Consider the following 20,012-nt stretch of genomic DNA (forward strand, 5'->3'; position numbering starts at 1 on the left):
ATTGACTCTCTAAAGAAATCTAAATCCCACGGCCATTTCAACAAACATATAGCATGCATATCATATTTTGATCATGAAAGTGTTTAGGCATGTGTATTTGGAATTTTCTTTCAAGAAAAATTAGGGAGAATCATACTCTTATGACAAAACTTAATAGATTATAAAATAAAAACACATGATCATCATTTTTCTTATCATGCACAAAATTTTCCAGCCACCAAAACTTAAACAAAAATGGACGAATCCTACAAAGAAACCTAGGCACCAAGATGATTCACAAGAAAATTTATGGCATGAATCAATGAACAAAACAAGACACATAGACCATGAGAATATAGCATGAATATGATCTATTTAGCACAACTTCAAGATAAGCAAGAAGACACCATGACATGACCGGATTTTTAAAAGACTCAAAATAGGCTAGAGATTACCCTTGAAGAACCATTGGCTCTAGATACCACATGATGGCATCCTTTCTTGCATTGATGTGAGATGATGAACTAGGAAGGACACCTTTGCTCCAAGGATCAAGTTCTTCAAGGTGGCACAAGGTTTTAGGGTGGATGATGATGGAATGGACGAAAATGGAGGTTGGGTAGAAGGTGTTTGAGGAAAGGCTTGAGAAGGGTACTCTAGGGTTGGCTCACTTCATGATGATGAAGGCCACTTCTAGGGTTGTTTCTCTCAAGTTGGAGATGGGAGGGAGGTGGCTGAAAATAGCCAAGGGGACTAAGGAAAATATTAAGGCACAAAAGGCTCTCTCAATATTATAATTTCCAAAGTATTTACAAGGTTGCTAGCCTAGGGTATTTATAGAAGGGAGGATGCATTTAGGGTTACATTTGAGAGTGTTTGGCTGAAAAATGCAAGCCAAATGCACTTCAAATGAAACCTAAATTAACCCTAGACGCTACTTGGTGGCCAAGGATGGAATCTTTGGGTTTGGTTAAGCTACACCTAGGTTGCATGGTCTTATCATGCAACTAGTTGCAGCTTAGCCAAACCCAAAGATTCCATCCTTGGCCACCAAGTAGCATCTAGGGTTAATTTAGGTTTCATTTGAAGTGCATTTGGCATTGCATTTTCAGCCAATACACTCTCAAATGCAACCATAAATGCTCCCTCCCTTCTATAAATACTCTAGGCTATGCATCATGTAAATACTTTGGAATTTATGATATTAAGAGAGCTTTTGAGCCTTAATATTCTTTCCTTAGTCCCCTTGATCATTTCGGCCTTCTATCATTCTCATCTTTAGCGTGAGTGTTCTCACCTTTAGGAGTGGCCTTCATCCATCAATGAAGTGAGCCAAAACCCTAGAGTACCACCTTAGCATTTCATCAAACACCTAGCCTCCATAAACAACTTTCATCCATCTCCATCCCCAAGGCTAGAAACCTTGAGTTCCATGATCCAAGGAGTCCGTTCTTCCCTCTTTGATGCTCCTAACTCAATCCATGCAAGGAGGGTTGCCATCACGGATAAAGTGAAAGCTATCACAAAAATTCCTTCTCCTAAAATAAAAAAAAAGTTAGAGGTTTCCTTTGGAGGGAAAACTACATAGCAAGATTCATCTCTCAGTTGACGGACACTTGTGCGCCTATCTTCAAACTACTCTTGAAAAATCAGAAAATGGAATGGAATGAGGAATTCCAACAAGCTTTCGACAAAATTAAAAAATGTCTAATAAATCCACCAAAATTGGTCCCCCCTTCCCGTCGAAGGAAGACCTCTAATCTTGTATCTCATAGTGCTTGAAGATTCCATGGGATTTGTTTTGGGCCAGTAGATGAGACTAAAAGTCGAGAAAGTGTTGTATACTACCTGAGAAAAAAGTTCACCAACTATAGAACATAGTATTCGCCCCTTGAAAAAACCTGTTGCACTTTTGGTTTAGGTTGCTCAATAATTTAGATAGTACATGCTGAGGCATACCATTTGGTTGGTGTCCAGAATGGATCCCATCAAGTACTTGTTCGAAAAGCCTATACTCACTGGAAAGGTTTCCAAGTGGCAAGTACTGCTATCCACATACAACATCGTCCATCTCACTTAGAAAACAATCAAGGGTAGTGCCCTAGTCGATTACCTCGCACATGGACTAACATACACATATCAGTTGTTGTAGGACGAATTGCCAAACAAGGAAGTCTTGACCTTGGGTGAAGAAAAAAATGAATGAATTGATGATGAAACTTGGACCATGTTCTTTGACGGTGCATCAAACCTGATCCAACATGGAATATGTGCCATATTAATTTCATCCCAGAACAAGCACATCTCAGTAATAGCAAGATTGGATTTTAATTGCATATATAACATTGCTAAATATGAAGCATGCATACTAGGTCTCCACACTACTCTTGAAAATGGTGTCACAAAACTGAAAGCTTGTTGTGATTCCGCCTTGGTAATTTACCAGTTAAAGGAGGAATGGGAGACCAAGGATGCCAAGTTAATTTCATATTGGGAATACATCAAGAGTTTGGTACCTCAGTTCAAGTCTGTCACTTTTGAACATATTTTGAGGGAGGAAAACAAGTTGGCATATGCTTTAGCTACACTATCCTCCATGTTCGCCATAGAAGAAGAAAATGAACTATCGGTCATTAAGATCCGACATCATGAAAAATAAGCTTTCTGTTTAATGATGGATGAAGAGACTGATGATCATCCATGGTATTTCGACATCATACGATACATTGAAAAATGAGAGTATCCGTTTGGTACATCTAATAATGACAAGAAAGTGACCAAACGTAGGGCCATATCGTTGCATAGGGAATCCTATACAAAAGAAATTTTGATTCAGTATTGTTGAGATGTGTCAAAGATATAGAAGCACAATCCTTAATAAAGGAAATCCATGAAGGGACCTTAGGTACTTATATACCAGGGCACAACAAGACCAGAAAAATCATGAGGGTAGGGTACTTTTGGTCGACCATGGAAAAAGACTACTACCTGCATGCAAGGAAGTGTTAGAAATGCCAAGTGTATGCTGACAACATCCATGTTCCTCCCACAATGCACAATATCTTAGCTTCACCATGGACTTTCTTGATGTAGGTCATGGATGTCATAGGACCAATTGAGCCTAAAACATCAAATGGACATAGGACCAACAATAGAGCCTAAGCCTGGGGAGGCTTTAGTTAAAGAACACCCACACAGTAGAACAACACAATACCTAGTGGACAGTCGCTTAGACAAAAGCAAAGATAGTCAAAGTCAAGGGCATCAGGATAGTCCTCAACACGTCACCAAGAAGCATCATTTGCCACTACTTCCCCAGTAAGCAATCACCTAGACAGAGGCAAAACAGTTAAGGATGAAGAACACCACCAATAGTTCCTCCTAGTCCCCTATCAGAGAAAGTACGATCACAAGTTACGATCCTTCCACAACAAAACACTCTTCTGCCCCCTAACACTACAAGAAAAATCAGGATTATCTACTGAAGAAATCCGTAGATAAGCATGAAAATCCGTAGGTAAGTGTCAATTATCTACGGAAAAAAAATTCGAAGATAATAAGGTCGTAGATGCGTTACCTACGAAAAATTTTCCATAGATAACCCACGAAAGTTGTTATCTATGAATTTTATCCGTAGATAACCTTAGGAATTTTTTTTTTAATTTTAATAAATTTATTAATGTAACAACCATCATATTTGGCCTCTCAATGATGCTATTTCATGACACTTCACTTTTCAACATGTTTTGTCCTTACTGCACATTTTCTGGGAAACTTCCTAGAAGGTCACCCATCCCTATATTACTCCAAGTCAAGCACGCTTAACTGTAGAATTCTGATGAGATAAGCTACCGAAAAGCAAATGCATGTTATTAGTATAAATGGTACAAATTAATTCATTTAAGTCATCCTCAACTATACAATCTCATACTTATACTATTTTTGGATCTCTCTCATTTTGGTATGTCCAGACTGCTATAAAAATATAAAAATATATATAATAATTATATTACCAATAATAATAATTATATTATATTTAATTAATCTTTATATATATATATATATATACTTACTTGTATAATTAACAACCTACTTATTTCTATTTAAAATTAATATTATGATACAATTTAAATTATTTATTATAAATTTAAAAGATTAAATATTAATTTATATATTTTAAAATGATAAGGGCTATAATAACACCGGTGTAACTTTTACTAAGTATTACACCACTCAATAACTTTATATTAAATGTGAATTTTGTAAATCCAATCGTTAGATTGAAAGTTCATATCACTTTATATGTTTATATCAAATTTTGTTAAAATTGAACAATAACTTGTAGGTAATCAAAGTGTTCATATTTTCGTATATTTTGAAATGTATATATTACGTCAATTTAGTTTTACAAGAATGAAGTATCAAATCATCTTGAATTAATATAAAATTTTGTATATATGAGCTAAGAGTAAAAAACTTTCAATCTAACAGTTGAATTAATAAAATTCACATTTAATATAAAGTTATTGAACGGTGTAATACTTAGTAAAAGTTACACTTGTGTTACTATAATCCTTCTCTTTTAAAATATTATTTTTATAAATTAAATTTTGACATTTTAAATAAATTATTAATTAACTTAATATATTTATTCATCTTAAATCTAAGATATAAAATTCAAAAAATGTATTTATTCTTGTTTTATTTTCTATTTATCAACCATTAATAAAATACGAATTTAAAATCTTATCTAATTATATCATAATACTTTCATATCAAATTTAAAACCAGATATTAGTATGTTATTTTTAATCATCATTAATTTATAAAAATAAAAAATTTAAAATGAAATTTTTTAATAATATTTATTCTTTTACAAAATATTGTTTACATCACTTATGGCATAAAATTTTTTGCCCTACATCTCGCCAAGGTTATCTACGAAATTATCTACAAAATTTTTTCCGTAGATAACCCACGAAAGTTGTTATCGATGGATTTTATCCGTAAATAACGTTATCTATGGATAGTTTTCCATAGATAATGCACAAAAGTTATTATCTACGGAAAGTTTTCCGTAGATAACCCATGAAAGTTGTTATCTACAAATTTTATCCGTAAATAACTAAACATTATCTACAGAAAAAATTTTGTAGGTAATATTTCTTAAATAACTAAAAATTATCTACAGAAAAAATTTCATAGGTAATATTTAATAGATAACTAAACATTATCTACGAAAAAAATTCCCTAGGTAATATTCCGTAGATAATTAAAAATTATCTACAGAAAAAATTCCATAGGTAATATTCCGTAGATAACTAAAAATTATCTATGGAAAAAATTCCGTAGATAACTAAAAATTATATACAGAAAAAATTCTGTAGGTAATATTCCGTAGATAACTAAACATTATCTACGAAAAAAATTCCGTAGGTAATATTCTGTAGATAATTAAACATTATCTATGGAAAAAATTCTGTAGGTAATATTTAGTATATAATAACAGTTTTGTTGTAGTGTAACATAGGGGCACTTCCAACAACTCATCTACAAATAATCCGGTTCAACAAGAAACCACACGGCTTGGAGAGGTTGCCAACAATACTCAAACAATTTGGAGAGATTGACGAGAAAACTCACCCCCAAACAGTTTGGAGAAATTGATGACAAAACTCACATGGCCTAGAGAGGTTGCCAACAATACTTAAACAGTCTTAAGAGATTGACAAGAAAAGTCACACGGCCTGGAGAGGCTTCTAACAATATCCAAATAGTCTAGAGAGATTGATGAGAAAACTCACCCCCAAATAGTCTGGAGAGATTGATAAGAAAACTCCCCCCCAAACAATCTGGAGAGATTGATGAGAAAACTCACACGGCCTAAAGAGGATGTCAATATTACTCAAACAATCTGGAGAGATTGATGAGAAAAATCACCCCCAAGCGGCCTGGAGTGGCGACCAAAAAATACTCACCTTCGACCTGGAGAGGCTACCTAGAAATACTCACCCCAAGCACGACTAGATCCTCAATACCAGTCTAGCCTAGAGAGTTGAGCTTAAAAGATACTCACTCCGTAACAGACTTGAATAATCCCTAGATGGACTAATCCATAAGACAAGCTCAGCAAGCAACCCTATAGGGAGATGGTGAACGATGCCCGCCCTTCACTCATCCTTACAAAGATAGGAAGCTGAAGACCCAGGCGAAATGTCTACGTCTTTAATTACTTGCCTTTAAAAAATGCAGTCTCAACATCTTGCTATCTAAAAGACAAGTAAAGATGCAAACAAACTCATCCGAACAGGAGAAGCAACATGGAACTTTCACACCTCATTCATCCTTATAAAGATAGGAAGTCGAAGATCTGGATGAAACGTCTACGTCTTTACTTGCCTTTGGAAAACACAGTCTTAATGTCTTGCTACCCAAAGAACAAGTAAAGAGGGGCAGCTATAGACATCAAGTTTCATCTAGGTTACCGTTACTGAGGCCAAAAGGTCTTTAGAATGAGAAGAGCAACCATAATGGGCCTGATAAGGCATCAAAATGGACCGAGATGGAACCCAAGAGGCCTAAAATATGCCAGAACATACAAAACCCTAATTACAACACAAAATGGTCATTCCCAACCTCTAAATAGCCATTCCCAACTCAAAAAATGAACTAAAACCCTAGTTTGGAATGGTCGTTCCAATTAGGCATTTGGAATGTTTTTTTGAGGTGCAAAACGATCGTTCCGATGTTGGGAACGGTCGTTCCCCTTCCCTATCTACCTATATAAGCATGCCAAGGGCTCATACTCCAACATTTCGCACACATAGAGCAAATAATTGTTAGATTCAACTTCCTCTCTCTTTCTGTGAATTTTTTAGTGATTGTGAGGCTTTTTGTAGAGCAAAAGGCTGTCAAAACACGTCATTGTATGCATTCTTGAACATTCTTCTATAAAAGCTTGCTCCGGAGGTTTTAATTCTCTCTCTCTCTCTCTATTTGATAGACTATGGCCAAGGCCAAGGAATCCAAGAGGTGATACATTGAAGGAACCAAGAGGAATGAGATGATGGACCATGGGCCAAGGGCCCAATCTCTAGAGCTATGGCCACCTTGAAGACCAGTGGACTTTCCAAGCCCAAGGTACTATTCAATTTGGACCACTCTATCATGAAGAGAAGGCATAGTTCTAGTTGTAAATATCTTGTACATAGTTCTCTTGTATAGGCTTATTTTTGCCTTTGTATTTCTGAGGCACTTTAGTTTCTTTTATTAGTCATTGTATATTGATTCTAGGGTGGGTTACTTATAGAGTTTGACTCCATTTAACCTCCTTTGTTGATACACTCATTTTCTATTTTTTCAGTAGGAAAAGAGGGGTGGCATTTAGCAATGCTTGAGGGTGTGACTAGTAACTGGGCCAGAATTGGGCCTAGGCAAAATTTTACATATTGAACTCATTTTGCTCCTAATTTTTCATAGATTTGATTTAGCTAGGTTTCATCATCATTGGATGAACCTAACTTAACCAAATCAAACATTTTTGAAATTAATTCAAGGAGCCAAAAGAAACCAAATCCGCCCACCTTGCCTAGTCTCCTTTCTTTGACCGAATTGCTTCTCTAACCTTCAAGGATATGAGAAGCTTGTGCTACAAGCTTCTCCTTAGCTTGTTTCCCAAGAAAGATAAGTGAGAAGCTTGCTCCACAAGTTTCTAAACTCATCTAAAAGGTTAACTAACCTTACCATGGTTCCTAGTGAATCATGGTTAAGGTTAGCTTGTTCCTTAAGCTACCTACCTCTATATATTTGTAATTTCTACTCTTGTAATCACTTTTGACATTTATGAGACTTAGAATTCAGAAATTCTCTCTCATTTCAAGAGTCCAATTTCGTGGAGAATCTCCTTCTCCTAGAAGCTTCACAAAGGAACTTCTCCTTTGTGCTTGGTTCCTCAAGTTTCTCTCCTTCAAGAGAAACCGAACCACCTTGGGAAGCATCTTCAAGCTTTTGAAGCTTAAACTCATCCAAATCATCCATTGATATGAAGAACCTCAAGAGAAGAAGGGACTTAGCATGGTTTAACTTGAAGAAACATTAATCTTCTCCAAGTAGTTCCATCACTATTCTTCCCTTTTTTCTTTCTTTTACTTATTTTAACAACCCTATTCCCCTAGAATGAGTTAAAAATCATGTTGATAATAAGTGGTTAAATGGTTGAGAATAAGGTTTTATCCACAACCCTATTTGCATGCAATTAACAATTACTATGTAGATCAGGTTCTATAAATTAATGTAAACTATTGTATAATTAATAAAATAATATGGGCAAAGATTCAATTATAATTACTATTATGCTAAATTTATCATAGGGTATCGAGTTAGGGCGTCGTGGGGTGTCTAATACCATCCTCACGAATGACTAACCCCCGAACCTGATTCTGCTTGTGAAGGCCATAATTAAGTTTGAAAATCTTTTTTTTTTCTTTTTTCGATATTTTGAGTAAAATATCGGTGGCGACTCCTTCAAAGCTTTTAAAAAATTATCGATGAAGGTTTAGTCCGATTTTCAAGCATGCTCAATTCGATGAGATTTTTAAAACAAAGTCCAAATCATTGTGGGAAGATCAGAATTTTTCGGCTTCCGATACTTGCTCAATGAAAATCATGATTGCTGTAATCCAAATCACATGGAAAAGCACATAACGGTAAGCTAGATTTTAAAAACATACTAGTATAAGAATAAAACATCTATACTACTCACCCACATGTAAACCATCCATTAACAACTCATGATATACAAAAAATAATATCCTCTAAGAAACATATCTTAATATTTTCTATCTCAAATTTTTTTTAAGAGGTAAAATAATATCTTCAATCCTGAAAGCAATACACATATCCCCTCAAACGAAAAAAACAAAGTCCTTGAAAAAATGTTTAATTTTGATTTTAAGGAAGAAAAAGTCTATTATCCTTCGAATTGAAGGGAGGATAGGAATATCTTCCTGTAAAATTTGTATGTATACTTTTGATACCTCAATATTTTGTCCATTTGTAATTCCAGCAAATTTCCAATAGCTACGGTACAGGTCTTTGTCTAGTCTTTCTAATTTCTAGCACCAAAAGGTTTATGTGTGGATATAGAAAAAATCACACGCGGATAGATTACCAATAACAATATAATGATTACGTGGGCAAGGCAAAACAATAGCATTATCTACGTGAGTTTAATATTGGTACAAAAAAAATTATACCTTTAATTAACTTAAAAATTACAATTTATATGATGTTAAGATAATTATTATAAACTTATTATTTATAGTAGATATCAGTGTATTGTCATTAAAATCATATATATATATATATATATATATATGGACAACGATAACATAATAGCATTATTTAAATTTTTAAAGGTTTATTTGTATTTTTAATCCATCGACTATTATGATTATGTAATTTTGGTTCTCAATATTATAGTTGAGTAATTTTAATATTTCAAGTATTACATTATATGATTTTAGTTTCTTAAATTTTAATTGAGCAATTGTAATCATTTAAGCATTATAATTCTATAATTTTAGTCTCTTCAATTAAAAATTTAATATTTTTAATATATATACATATACATTATTAAATAATATATATATTATTAGTATATTTATATAGAAATTAATAATTTTTTAAATATAAATTAATATATATTAAGATAATTTTACAAAAAATATCAATATATTAGATAAGATAAATAAATATATTAAAAGAAATAGCACTCCATCAACAAAATTTATTATATTTTTAAAAGGAGTGACTAAAATCACACAATTACAATTTGAGGAACTAAAGTTGTTGAATTTAAAATTAAAAGACTAAAATTTCACAATCGCAGTATTTGAGAGACTAAAATTGCTCAGTTAAAATTTAGAGGACTAAAATTGGACAACTGCAATACTTGAGGATTAAAAATTATAATGGTCCCAACAATTCTCATAGTATCACAACTATAACATAAAAAGAATTATGCAATGAAAACTTAAGTCACTTATCCTAGGTTTATCATGTAGCAAAACCTAGAGATAATGTGTAACGACCCATTATGTCCTCTACACTTCGATAAATCACCAACCAGCAACGGAACTACTCACATGCTTAGGATTTTATAATTACTTATGGATATGCGCATTATAACATGTATAAGTGAAACTAGGAACAACCCTATAAATATATACAATATATGTATAGTTATTTAATATAAAATAGTATAAAATCCTAAGCATATGTCAAGCACTACTATATAGACCATCAAAAGCAATCCAATACTACACCATCCAATAATGGCCTAACAACTGTTAAGTCAAACGAAGCAACTCCAGTAAGGTTTTGAATGAGACAAATATAATGTGTATTGTTATTTCTAACAAGTGTGTTAGTGTTTCAGATAAAGACATAAGTACAAGCAAACTGAAGAATAAATAATATACATGTATTACCGTCTACACTAGAACCAAGAGATATGAGCTAAGCACTGGATAAAGGCTGATCAAAAGAAGGAAATCCATCAGACGAAGACACCCGCAAATGCAGACACAAAGGAAATAAAGAACAAGAGCACGAGCAACGAAGATGAAGGGCAAAACCTAACAAGATGTCAGATGAGGAGATCAAACGATCAAACGAAATCAAGCCCAACACAAGAAGGAAAATAATGAAGCCTCAGATGATACAAGACCATGGATGATGGACAAAACTAAGTCAAAGCATCCTAGACGGAGTCAAGAGCTTGCACAGCTGACCAGACGGAGACTCAAATTCACAAACAAAAACCAAGAAGGCTTGATTGCGTCTAAAGTTAAAACGAGAAGAACTACCTAGCATCCACACTCTCAAAAGAACACATGAAGTCATCAAAATGGACTAGCGCTTATCCACAAATCAAAGTTGCATGTGTAAGAGCAAGTACACCTACCAGTCAGTAAAGGACTACCAGGAAAGTACAGAGAGATCTAGGTCATTATTAATGTCAGATATAAAAGCAAACAAACGGTACAAAAGACTTCATGAAACATAGATTCAACAAGCAAACATTTAATGCAAGACCAGATGCATTAAATGCAAGAATCCACAAAGCCTGTGCAAACTAAACAAGAGAATCAGATGATGACTAGTAAAGCATCAAAACTAGGTTTGTTCACGGACAGAAAAACATTCAACAAACACTAGATGAAGGCTACTACAAGAAAAAGACATTGGAGTATCAGAAGAAGCCAGATGGTCAACTTTATTAAAAGAACAATTAAGGCAAGGCACATCATGAGAACCAGACAATTCAAGCTAATTGAATAGACAAAGTACAATATGTGCACCAGACGACTATGAGTCCAATATCATATGGATGTGTGTCAAGAACAACCTCCAGTGAAACATGAAGAAATGGACCAAGCATGAGACAAAGATAAAAAAAAAGTTAACTATGCTTCAGAAGAAGGACAACACAGACTGAAAGACACTCCAAATAGAAACAATGTCTGTCTATTCACATTGTTGACAAGATCAAAGAAAAATCAAAGCATTAAACTCAGACGCTGAGACGAAGGTCAAGATTGAGAAGAGCACAGAACCAACAAAGATGAAGACTGCCACGCAAGCAATTAAAGAATCAAGTCTCATGAAACAGACCAAGACATTGTCTATGACCACACAAAAGCTCTCAATGTAAAACGCGTGATCTGAATGAAGAAACGAAGAAGAAGAGAAGCACACAAAAGAAAAAGCATGCATGTGTCAGAAAAAGTGCTTTACTTTTTCAAGTAAGGACAACGGCTATATTGGTTCATGACCAGAAAAAGACAAATAATTCTCAGGTCTCAGAAAAAGTCAAACACTGCTGCCAACAGGACAGAGAAGAATACACGCAATGTCTAAAAATAGGAAGCAACATTTAATGCAAGATCAAATGCATTAAATGAAAGGATCAAACTAGTCATGAACGACTATATTAGCTTCAACGGGCATATGCAACGGGAAAATTTTATAGGCCTATAAGTATGCAATAACCTCAAACCGAAAAAGGTTGGCAAGAAGCAATGAAAGAATGACTATAGGCATTGCCCTGAGCTCTGAGCAATAAGCACCAAAAGTAATATCAAGCCGAAAAATAAAAACAGAGAAATCAGATATCGACTCTTCATAGTCAAATCTACAATGTATCATTGTATTCGTCTTTGTAGTCTAAGGTGTTCCTAGTGTATCTTAGGAAAGAGACCTTCGTAAGTGTTGTAATCTTATGTATCATCTTTGTAAAGAGTAACCCAAACACTCAGAATCTCTGTAGGACTAAGGTAGTGAAACCTTAGAGAGTGTAAATCACATATGTATCCTCTCTGTGAGAGTAACCCAAACACTCAAACCTAATTATACATCTATCATCTGTAAAGCCTGAAGAAGCTAGGGAAAGAATACTTGTAAAACCTAGAGAGGCTAGTCAAAGAGTATTCACTGCTAACCAGAAGTGGATGATAAGAATATACTAGCGTCAACGAGTGAAGCCGACGGGCTAGGAGGTGGTCGAGAATACTCACTGCTAGCCAGAAGTGGCTGATAAGAAAATACTAGCGCTGGTGAGTGAAGCTAGTGGGCCAGGAGTGGTCAAGAATACTTGGGGAACCATAAGTGGTTTAAGAATACTAGAGCTGGTGAGAGAAGCTAGCCAACCAAGAGTAGTTGAGAATACTCGTGACCAGGAGTGGCCGTGACCTGGGTGGTCTAGAATACTCGTGACCAGGAGTGGTCGTGACCTGGGTGGTCTATAATACTCATTGTACTTCATTTCATGTTTAGTGGAACCCTTCAGTTGAAGGATAATGGACGTAGCTTAGATTGAGTGAAACAGTATAAAATAACTTGCAATACTCACATATCTTTCAGACGCATATCTTCATTTCTGGTTAAATCTTTGTGAAAAACTTCGTCCACCCAGAATCTCTTAGTGAAATCATTTTTCAGATGCAGACGCAAACGCAAACTTTGTTTAATATATATTTAATATACTGAAAAGTTTTATCTTCTGCTTATCTTTAAATGAAACTATCTCGGAAAGGAAAATGCAAGAACTTTAATCATCATTGTTATATGAAATATTTTCCTTCAGCAGAAGATAAATCTTTCAGACCCAATGACCTTATGTTAAGCAAATTCTGCATAATCGTAGAGTATCTAAAAGTGCATTGGATGAAGAACATTACTCTTGCGAAAATTGTAACATCCCGAATTTTTCTACTAATACTACGAATAATTATTATTTATTTTTGTATTTATGAAGATTATTTCCTTATAATTATTGTGATTAATTAAATGGGTTTGATTGAAGTTTTAAAGGTTTTTAATAATAATCATTTATGAAAATTATTTTGTATAATATTATTAATTATGATATTTTGTTATAATTATTATTTGAAGAAAATCATGTTTTAAATTGTATTGATATTTTATTTTGATATATATATATATACGTTATTTATTTATTTATTAATCAGTAATTTGGATTTTCATAGCTCTGGAACGGGCCGTTCCACTTTGGGAACGGGCCGTTCCAAATCAAGCATTCGTGGGTAAAATTTTAACCCAGAACGGGCCGTTCCACTTTAGGAACGGGCCGTTCCGGATGTGATTTTTAAAAGAACAAAGTTTGACTCAGAACGGGCCGTTCCACATTGAAACGGGCCGTTCCGGAAACCCCAGAACGGGCCGTTCTGGTTTTGGAACGGGCCGTTCTGGGAGAGGCTTTTGTACCTATTCCGTGTGCCCAGAACGGGCCGTTCCGGATTCAGAACGGGCTGTTCTGGCCGCGACCTGATGCCTATAAATAAAGCGTTTTGCACTCTCTAAAACTCATTTTTTCATTTTTTAATCTTCTTCCTCCTTTCTCTCTGAAGACGAAGGGGAACCTAGAGGGGGCGACCAACAAGATTCGGCTCCTGCTTATCGAGGTAAGGGGGGAGTGAGAAACCTCGCTCTGGGTGTGGGATTGTATGTTGGGTAGTGGGATTGGCCCCCAATCCTGTGTTTGCTGTATTTTTATGTATGCTCATGTATGAGGGGTTTCTCCCAATTGTATCTGTTTTGCTTATTATTTTTCTTATATGCAATTAATTGTATGACTTGAGATCTCTATGGGTTCCTATGGGAAACCCTATGACAAAACAGGCAAAATATGAATGTTTTCTATTTTGCCTTCTGATTACTTTGTTGTGTTCCTTGTTGGATGTGATGCATGAGTATGTGGTTAATTTTGAAAATAAATATGTTTTAATATGATCTAGAATGCTCTGTGGGTTCCTGCGGGAAACCCTATGAGAAATAGGAAAAATATGAAATATTTTCTGTTTTGATTTCTGATTTTTCTGTTATATTCCTTGTTTGATGAGATGTAAAAATATATATTTAATTTTATAAATAAATGAGTTTTGATATAAATTAAAGTGCTCTGTGAAGGCTTGGTGAATATGACGAGATAATGCGATAATGTGAAATGTGATTGAGACATGAGATATGAAATGTGATAATGAAATATGATGAGATAATGTGATGATGTGATATGACTGTCGCCACCCGCCGAAACGGACCTTGGCATTCGCAACGATGGTTGGACTCGTTTTGATTTTGAAAAAATGATGGATTGTTAGAACGACTTATTCTCAAACTGAGATCTCATCGAACTAACAATTTTATTAAATGATTCACCAATCCATGTTAATCCCAAGCGGGACCCTCCATGGATTAGTGGTTTTCGCAAAAGAAGGGTTCTTGGAGTCGCCACCAATGTTTTACTCAAAACATTGGAAAAAGAGATAAGGCAATTGATTTCAAAAATCAACCTTGGCCATTACAACCAGAGTTGGGTAAGGGAGTCGGTTACGTGCGGGGAAGGTGTTAGCACCCCACAACGCCCCTTTCGGGTTCCCTATGACGGATTATTTTATTAATAATAGTGTAAAATTACTAAATTACCCCTATTTATTATAAATGGTTATAAATTAAATATCTACATGATGACAAAATTAAATATGCGACAATCAGAAAGCAATAAAAGAAGGGATTTTAAGAAAAACCTCTTGAAGCGTGCTTTTATATATCTAAACAGATGTTAGGAGGCTTTTTGGCGCTCCCTCCTGTCGCCACCGGCCCAAACGGGCCTCGGCGGTCGCGAAGACGGTCGAGCTCGCTTTTATTTTAGTTTTGAAAATGTATTGGATTATTAGAACGACTTGTTCTCAAACTGAGACCTTGTCGATCTTATCCAATTTATTTATTAAATGTCTCACCTATCCATGTTAATCCCAAGCGGGACCCTTCATGGATTAGTGGTTTTCGTAGTAAAAGGGTTCGTGGAGTCGCCACCAATGTTTTACTCAAAACATTGGAAAAAGGGATAAGGCAATTGATTTTATAAATCAACTTTGGCCATTACAACCAGAGTTGGGTAAGGGAGTCGGTTACGCGTGGGGAAGGTGTTAGCACCCCACAGCGCCCCTTTCGGGTTCCCTATGACAGATTATTTCTAAAAATAATAGTGCAAAATTACTAAATTACCCCTATTTATTCTAAGCAATTATAAATTAACTATCTACATGATGACAGTTTAAATATGCACACAGAAAGCAGTAAAAGGAAGGATTTAAGAAGAAACCTTTGAAGCGTGCTTTTATATATTTCGTAAAACTGGGAAGCTTTTTGGCGTTCCCTCGCTCTACAAGCCCGCTCGCTCCCTCCTATAAAATTTTAACTATGAAAATCCGGAGGATTTCCCTTCGACTAGGTTCGATCCTCAAGCAAAATGGCTCGGGGCTTAAGAACTTCGTCGGATCAACTCTCCGAGTGATTTCTAGGGCAGAACACTGCTCAAAAACCCCAGAATACTCAAGGAGAGGGTTGAAACTATGTTCAAAAAGTGTGGAATGACGTCCAATTGACGTCATATTTATAGGGAATAGGCGCAATACGGGCTACAGAATCAATACGGCCGTATTGAAATTTTTGAACTTCAATACGGTCGTATTGAAGTTCAATACGGCCGTATTGAAATTCAGAAATTTCAATGCGCCCGTATTGAGTTCACTGCGGCTGTATTGAAGCTTCAATACGGCCGTATTGATTTCAGTACGGCCGTATTGAAGTTTCAGAAACTTCAATACGCCGTATTGAGTTCACTGCGGCCGTGTTGAAGCTTCAATACGGCCGTATTAAGTTTAGTACGGCCGTATTGGGCTTCATTCCCTCCACTTCCTTATTTTAAGCTACTCTAAGACCTCTAAATCTACAGATAGCCATCCTATGGTCTTCTAGGAGTCCTTCTGGCTGACTTTCCTTCGATCTTTGAGGGTCTTCGAGTTTTATTTTCGACCCGGACAATTTTAGGGGTCTACAGCTGCCCCCCCCTTTACTTAGTCGGACGGCCTTTTGGTGTACCGGCTGACAAGTAAAGGAGTTGACCCAATTGTCCGGGTGATGCGCCGACCTTCTGACTTGTAGCGTCTTCCGGTGGAAAATTGTTGAGTAGCCTCTCCAGGTTGTTGCATACCTCGGCGCTTCTGACAACCTCGGTAGCTAAGTTTAACACCAACGTGCCTCTGACGACGCTGATGGCTGAGTATTGTCTCTCCAGACCTTGAGTATTGTCTCTCCAGACCTTGAGTACTGTCTCTCCAGACCTTGAGTACTGTCTCTCCAGACCTTGAGTACCGTCTATCCAGACTTTGTTTGAGTGCTGTCTCTCCAGATTTTGAGTACCGTCTCTCCAGACTTTGTTTGAGTGCTGTCTCTCCAGACTTTGTTTGAGTACCGTCTCTCCAGACTTTGTTTGAGTGCTGTCTCTCCAGACTTTGTTTGAGTACCGTCTCTCCAGACCTTGTTTGAGTACCGTCTCTCCAGACCTTGTTTGAGTACCGTCTCTCCAGACCTTGTTTGAGTATCGTCTCTCCAGACTTTGTTTGAGTACTGTCTCTCCAGACCTTGTTTGAGTATCGTCTCTCCAGACTTTGTTTGAGTACTGTCTCTCCAGACTTTGTTTGAGTATCGTCTCTCCAGACTTTGTTTGAGTATCGTCTCTCCAGACTTTGTTTGAGTACTGTCTCTCCAGACTTTGTTTGAGTATCGTCTCTCCAGACTTTGTTTGAGTATCGTCTCTCCAGACTTTGTTTGAGTATCGTCTCTCCAGACTTTGTTTGAGTATCGTCTCTCCAGACTTTCTTTGAGTACCGTCTCTCCAGACCTTGTTTGAGTACCGTCTCTCCAGACCTTGTTTGAGTACCGTCTCTCCAGACCTTGTTTGAGTACCGTCTCTCCAGACTTTGTTTGAGTACTGTCTCTCCAGACTTTGTTTGAGTATCGTCTCTCCAGACTTTGTTTGAGTATCGTCTCTCCAGACTTTGTTTGAGTACTGTCTCTCCAGACTTTGTTTGAGTATCGTCTCTCCAGACTTTGTTTGAGTATCGTCTCTCCAGACTTTGTTTGAGTATCGTCTCTCCAGACTTTGTTTGAGTATCGTCTCTCCAGACTTTGTTTGAGTACCGTCTCTCCAGACCTTGTTTGAGTACCGTCTCTCCAGACCTTGTTTGAGTACCGTCTCTCCAGACCTTGTTTGAGTACCGTCTCTCCAGACTTTGTTTGAGTACCGTCTCTCCAGACTTCGTTTGAGTACCGTCTCTCCAGACTCCGTTTGAGTACCGTCTCTCCAGACTTTGCCTCTCAAAATGAGGTAGTTGAGTATAGTTTGTCTCCACAGTCCATAATGCTGCTTCGACGGTTTGTTTTTCTGATTTTGTGCCGCTGAGGGCTGGATAACGCAGGGATCCGTCTAAGGGATGTGCAGTCATTCATAGGTTCTTGTGTCCCAACTTGCATTGCTTAGTTGGTACCCATGGGAATTTTTGACTCCTTGGGGTGTAGACACAGATGCTCTCTCTCTGAGTTGAGCGATGCCTTATGTTTGGCTGACGTCCTTTTGACGTGAGTGGAGTATCCCGGTTGTCCTTATTCGGGTGTCTCTCTTTGATTTTCTGATTGTGTTGCCTCTGTGTAGGCTGTTATCCGCTGGGGGATTTTGTCGTTGATTTTGATTAGCCTCTTCTGTTAGGCGTATCGGCTTGACGTTCGATGTTTGGCTAAGAGCCGGATTCCACTTGGGGAATACTTATTGATATTTTTGATTTTCTTCTCCTTTTTGCAGGGATGCCTCTTGAGTAGGCGATTGGGGATTTGGGGATCTTATTGTATCCCAGAGTATTATTTAGGAAGCCTCTACAGGCTTAGCCTCGCTCAGCGCTTTGAGTCGGAGAGCTATCTTCCACTGAGGAAGTGTTAAGTCCTTTGACTTGTATATACTGTTTGGATGATCGCACTTCCATTGGGGATTGCGTCGATTTTGCTTTGATAGCTCTCGCTGGGGATTTTTCCGTGAGCTTGAGCTGAGGTTCCCTCTGGGGAGTATTATTTCTGCGAGCCTCTCCAGGCTCAGTTATTCTGCATACTGTGGAGGATGTGGAGTATTATTTTGGTAAGCCTCTCCAGGCTTAGTTATTCTGTACAAACTGTTTGTTGGATTTTCTATATCCTTGCCTTTTTTCATTTTCGGCTTTTTCTGTATTTTGCCTTTTCTTCTGATTTGGCTTTTTCTGTATTTTGCCTTTTATGTTTTTGGCTTTTGCTGTACAGAAATTAAAAGTGCTAAAGAAATTAAATTCAGTTATTATGAGAGAGTATTATTTCGGCAAGCCTCTCCAGGCTCAGTTATTTTGTAGGAGTATTATTTCGGCAAGCCTCTCCAGGCTCAATTATTCTGTACGAGTATTATTTCGGCAAGCCTCTCCAGGCTCAATTATTCTGAGAGTATTCTTTCGGCAAGCCTCTCCAGGCTCAGTTATTCTGAGAGTATTCTTTCGGCAAGCCTCTCCAGGCTCAGTTATTCTGTATGACGCTGTTGATTTTCTAAATCTTTGCATTTTGTTTGCTGCTGTCATACACAAGCAATTTTTCTATTTTTCTATTTTATGTGGTTGCCTCATGACGAGGTCTTTGAAAATTTCTTTATGGCCAATACGGCCGCATCCATTTCAGTATGCCCGTATTGAATTGAAAATTTGTTCATAACCCTAATTTTGGTACGGGTGTACTGAACATGGTACGGGCGCATTGTTTTTTCTGAAGTTTATATTTTTTGTTTTTTTTTTGTTTGTTTTTTCCAATAAACAGAGAATAAGTGATCTTCCAGTACACCTATCATCTGTATGCATGTATGCAGTATGATGCACCTAATTCTATTTGATTCACTTTTCAAAAGAATTAACCGATGCGTTTTTGGATTTTGCCATTCCTCTTAGACGGGCTGTGCGCTGCCGACTTCTGTAACCGAGGAATGATGCGTATTATATTTGAGATTTGGTGTCATCAACCAAATGATCCTTCCCTTTCTTTAGAAGATGTGTCAACCCTCCTATTGACCACTATATCTCCATGTTTCCACTAGATTATTCAAAAATCGTTGGGACAAGAGAGAAAAGAAGGAAAGGGTATATTTTTCAAAAGTTTGTGTTTTAGAGGGGATTATTTTATTTTTTGAAAAATGGATTTTGTAAGAATGGCTGGCCAATGGTAGGCTTAAATGTTTAGGTTTGTTCGATTAAACACTTATGAGGTTAAGCACATCTTTGTTATTAATGATTGTGCTTTGACAACTTGGATAGCTTTTCTTGAGCCCCTTGTTGAATTCAATTGATGGTACCATCATGGATTTATTTTGTTTTTCTTTTTTTGACGGCCCTAACTTTTGCCTAAAACACCCTTTTGTGATGTCTTAGCGGGCTTTTGTATTCATTTTGTAACCCTAACTTTTGCCTAGGTCACCCTTTTCGTGGGATTCCTAGCGGGTTTTTGTCTTCATTTTGTAACCCTAACTTTTGCCTAGGTCACCCTTTTGTGGGATTCCTAGCGGGTCTTTTGCTCTTATTTTTGCGCAGTCCCCTTTTTGGGTTTCCTGCCGA

The sequence above is a fragment of the Cajanus cajan genome, chromosome 4 (genome assembly GCF_000230855.2).
Source record: "Cajanus cajan strain Asha chromosome 4, NIPB_CcT2T_4, whole genome shotgun sequence".
In the NCBI taxonomy this organism is placed as follows: Eukaryota; Viridiplantae; Streptophyta; class Magnoliopsida; order Fabales; family Fabaceae; genus Cajanus; species Cajanus cajan.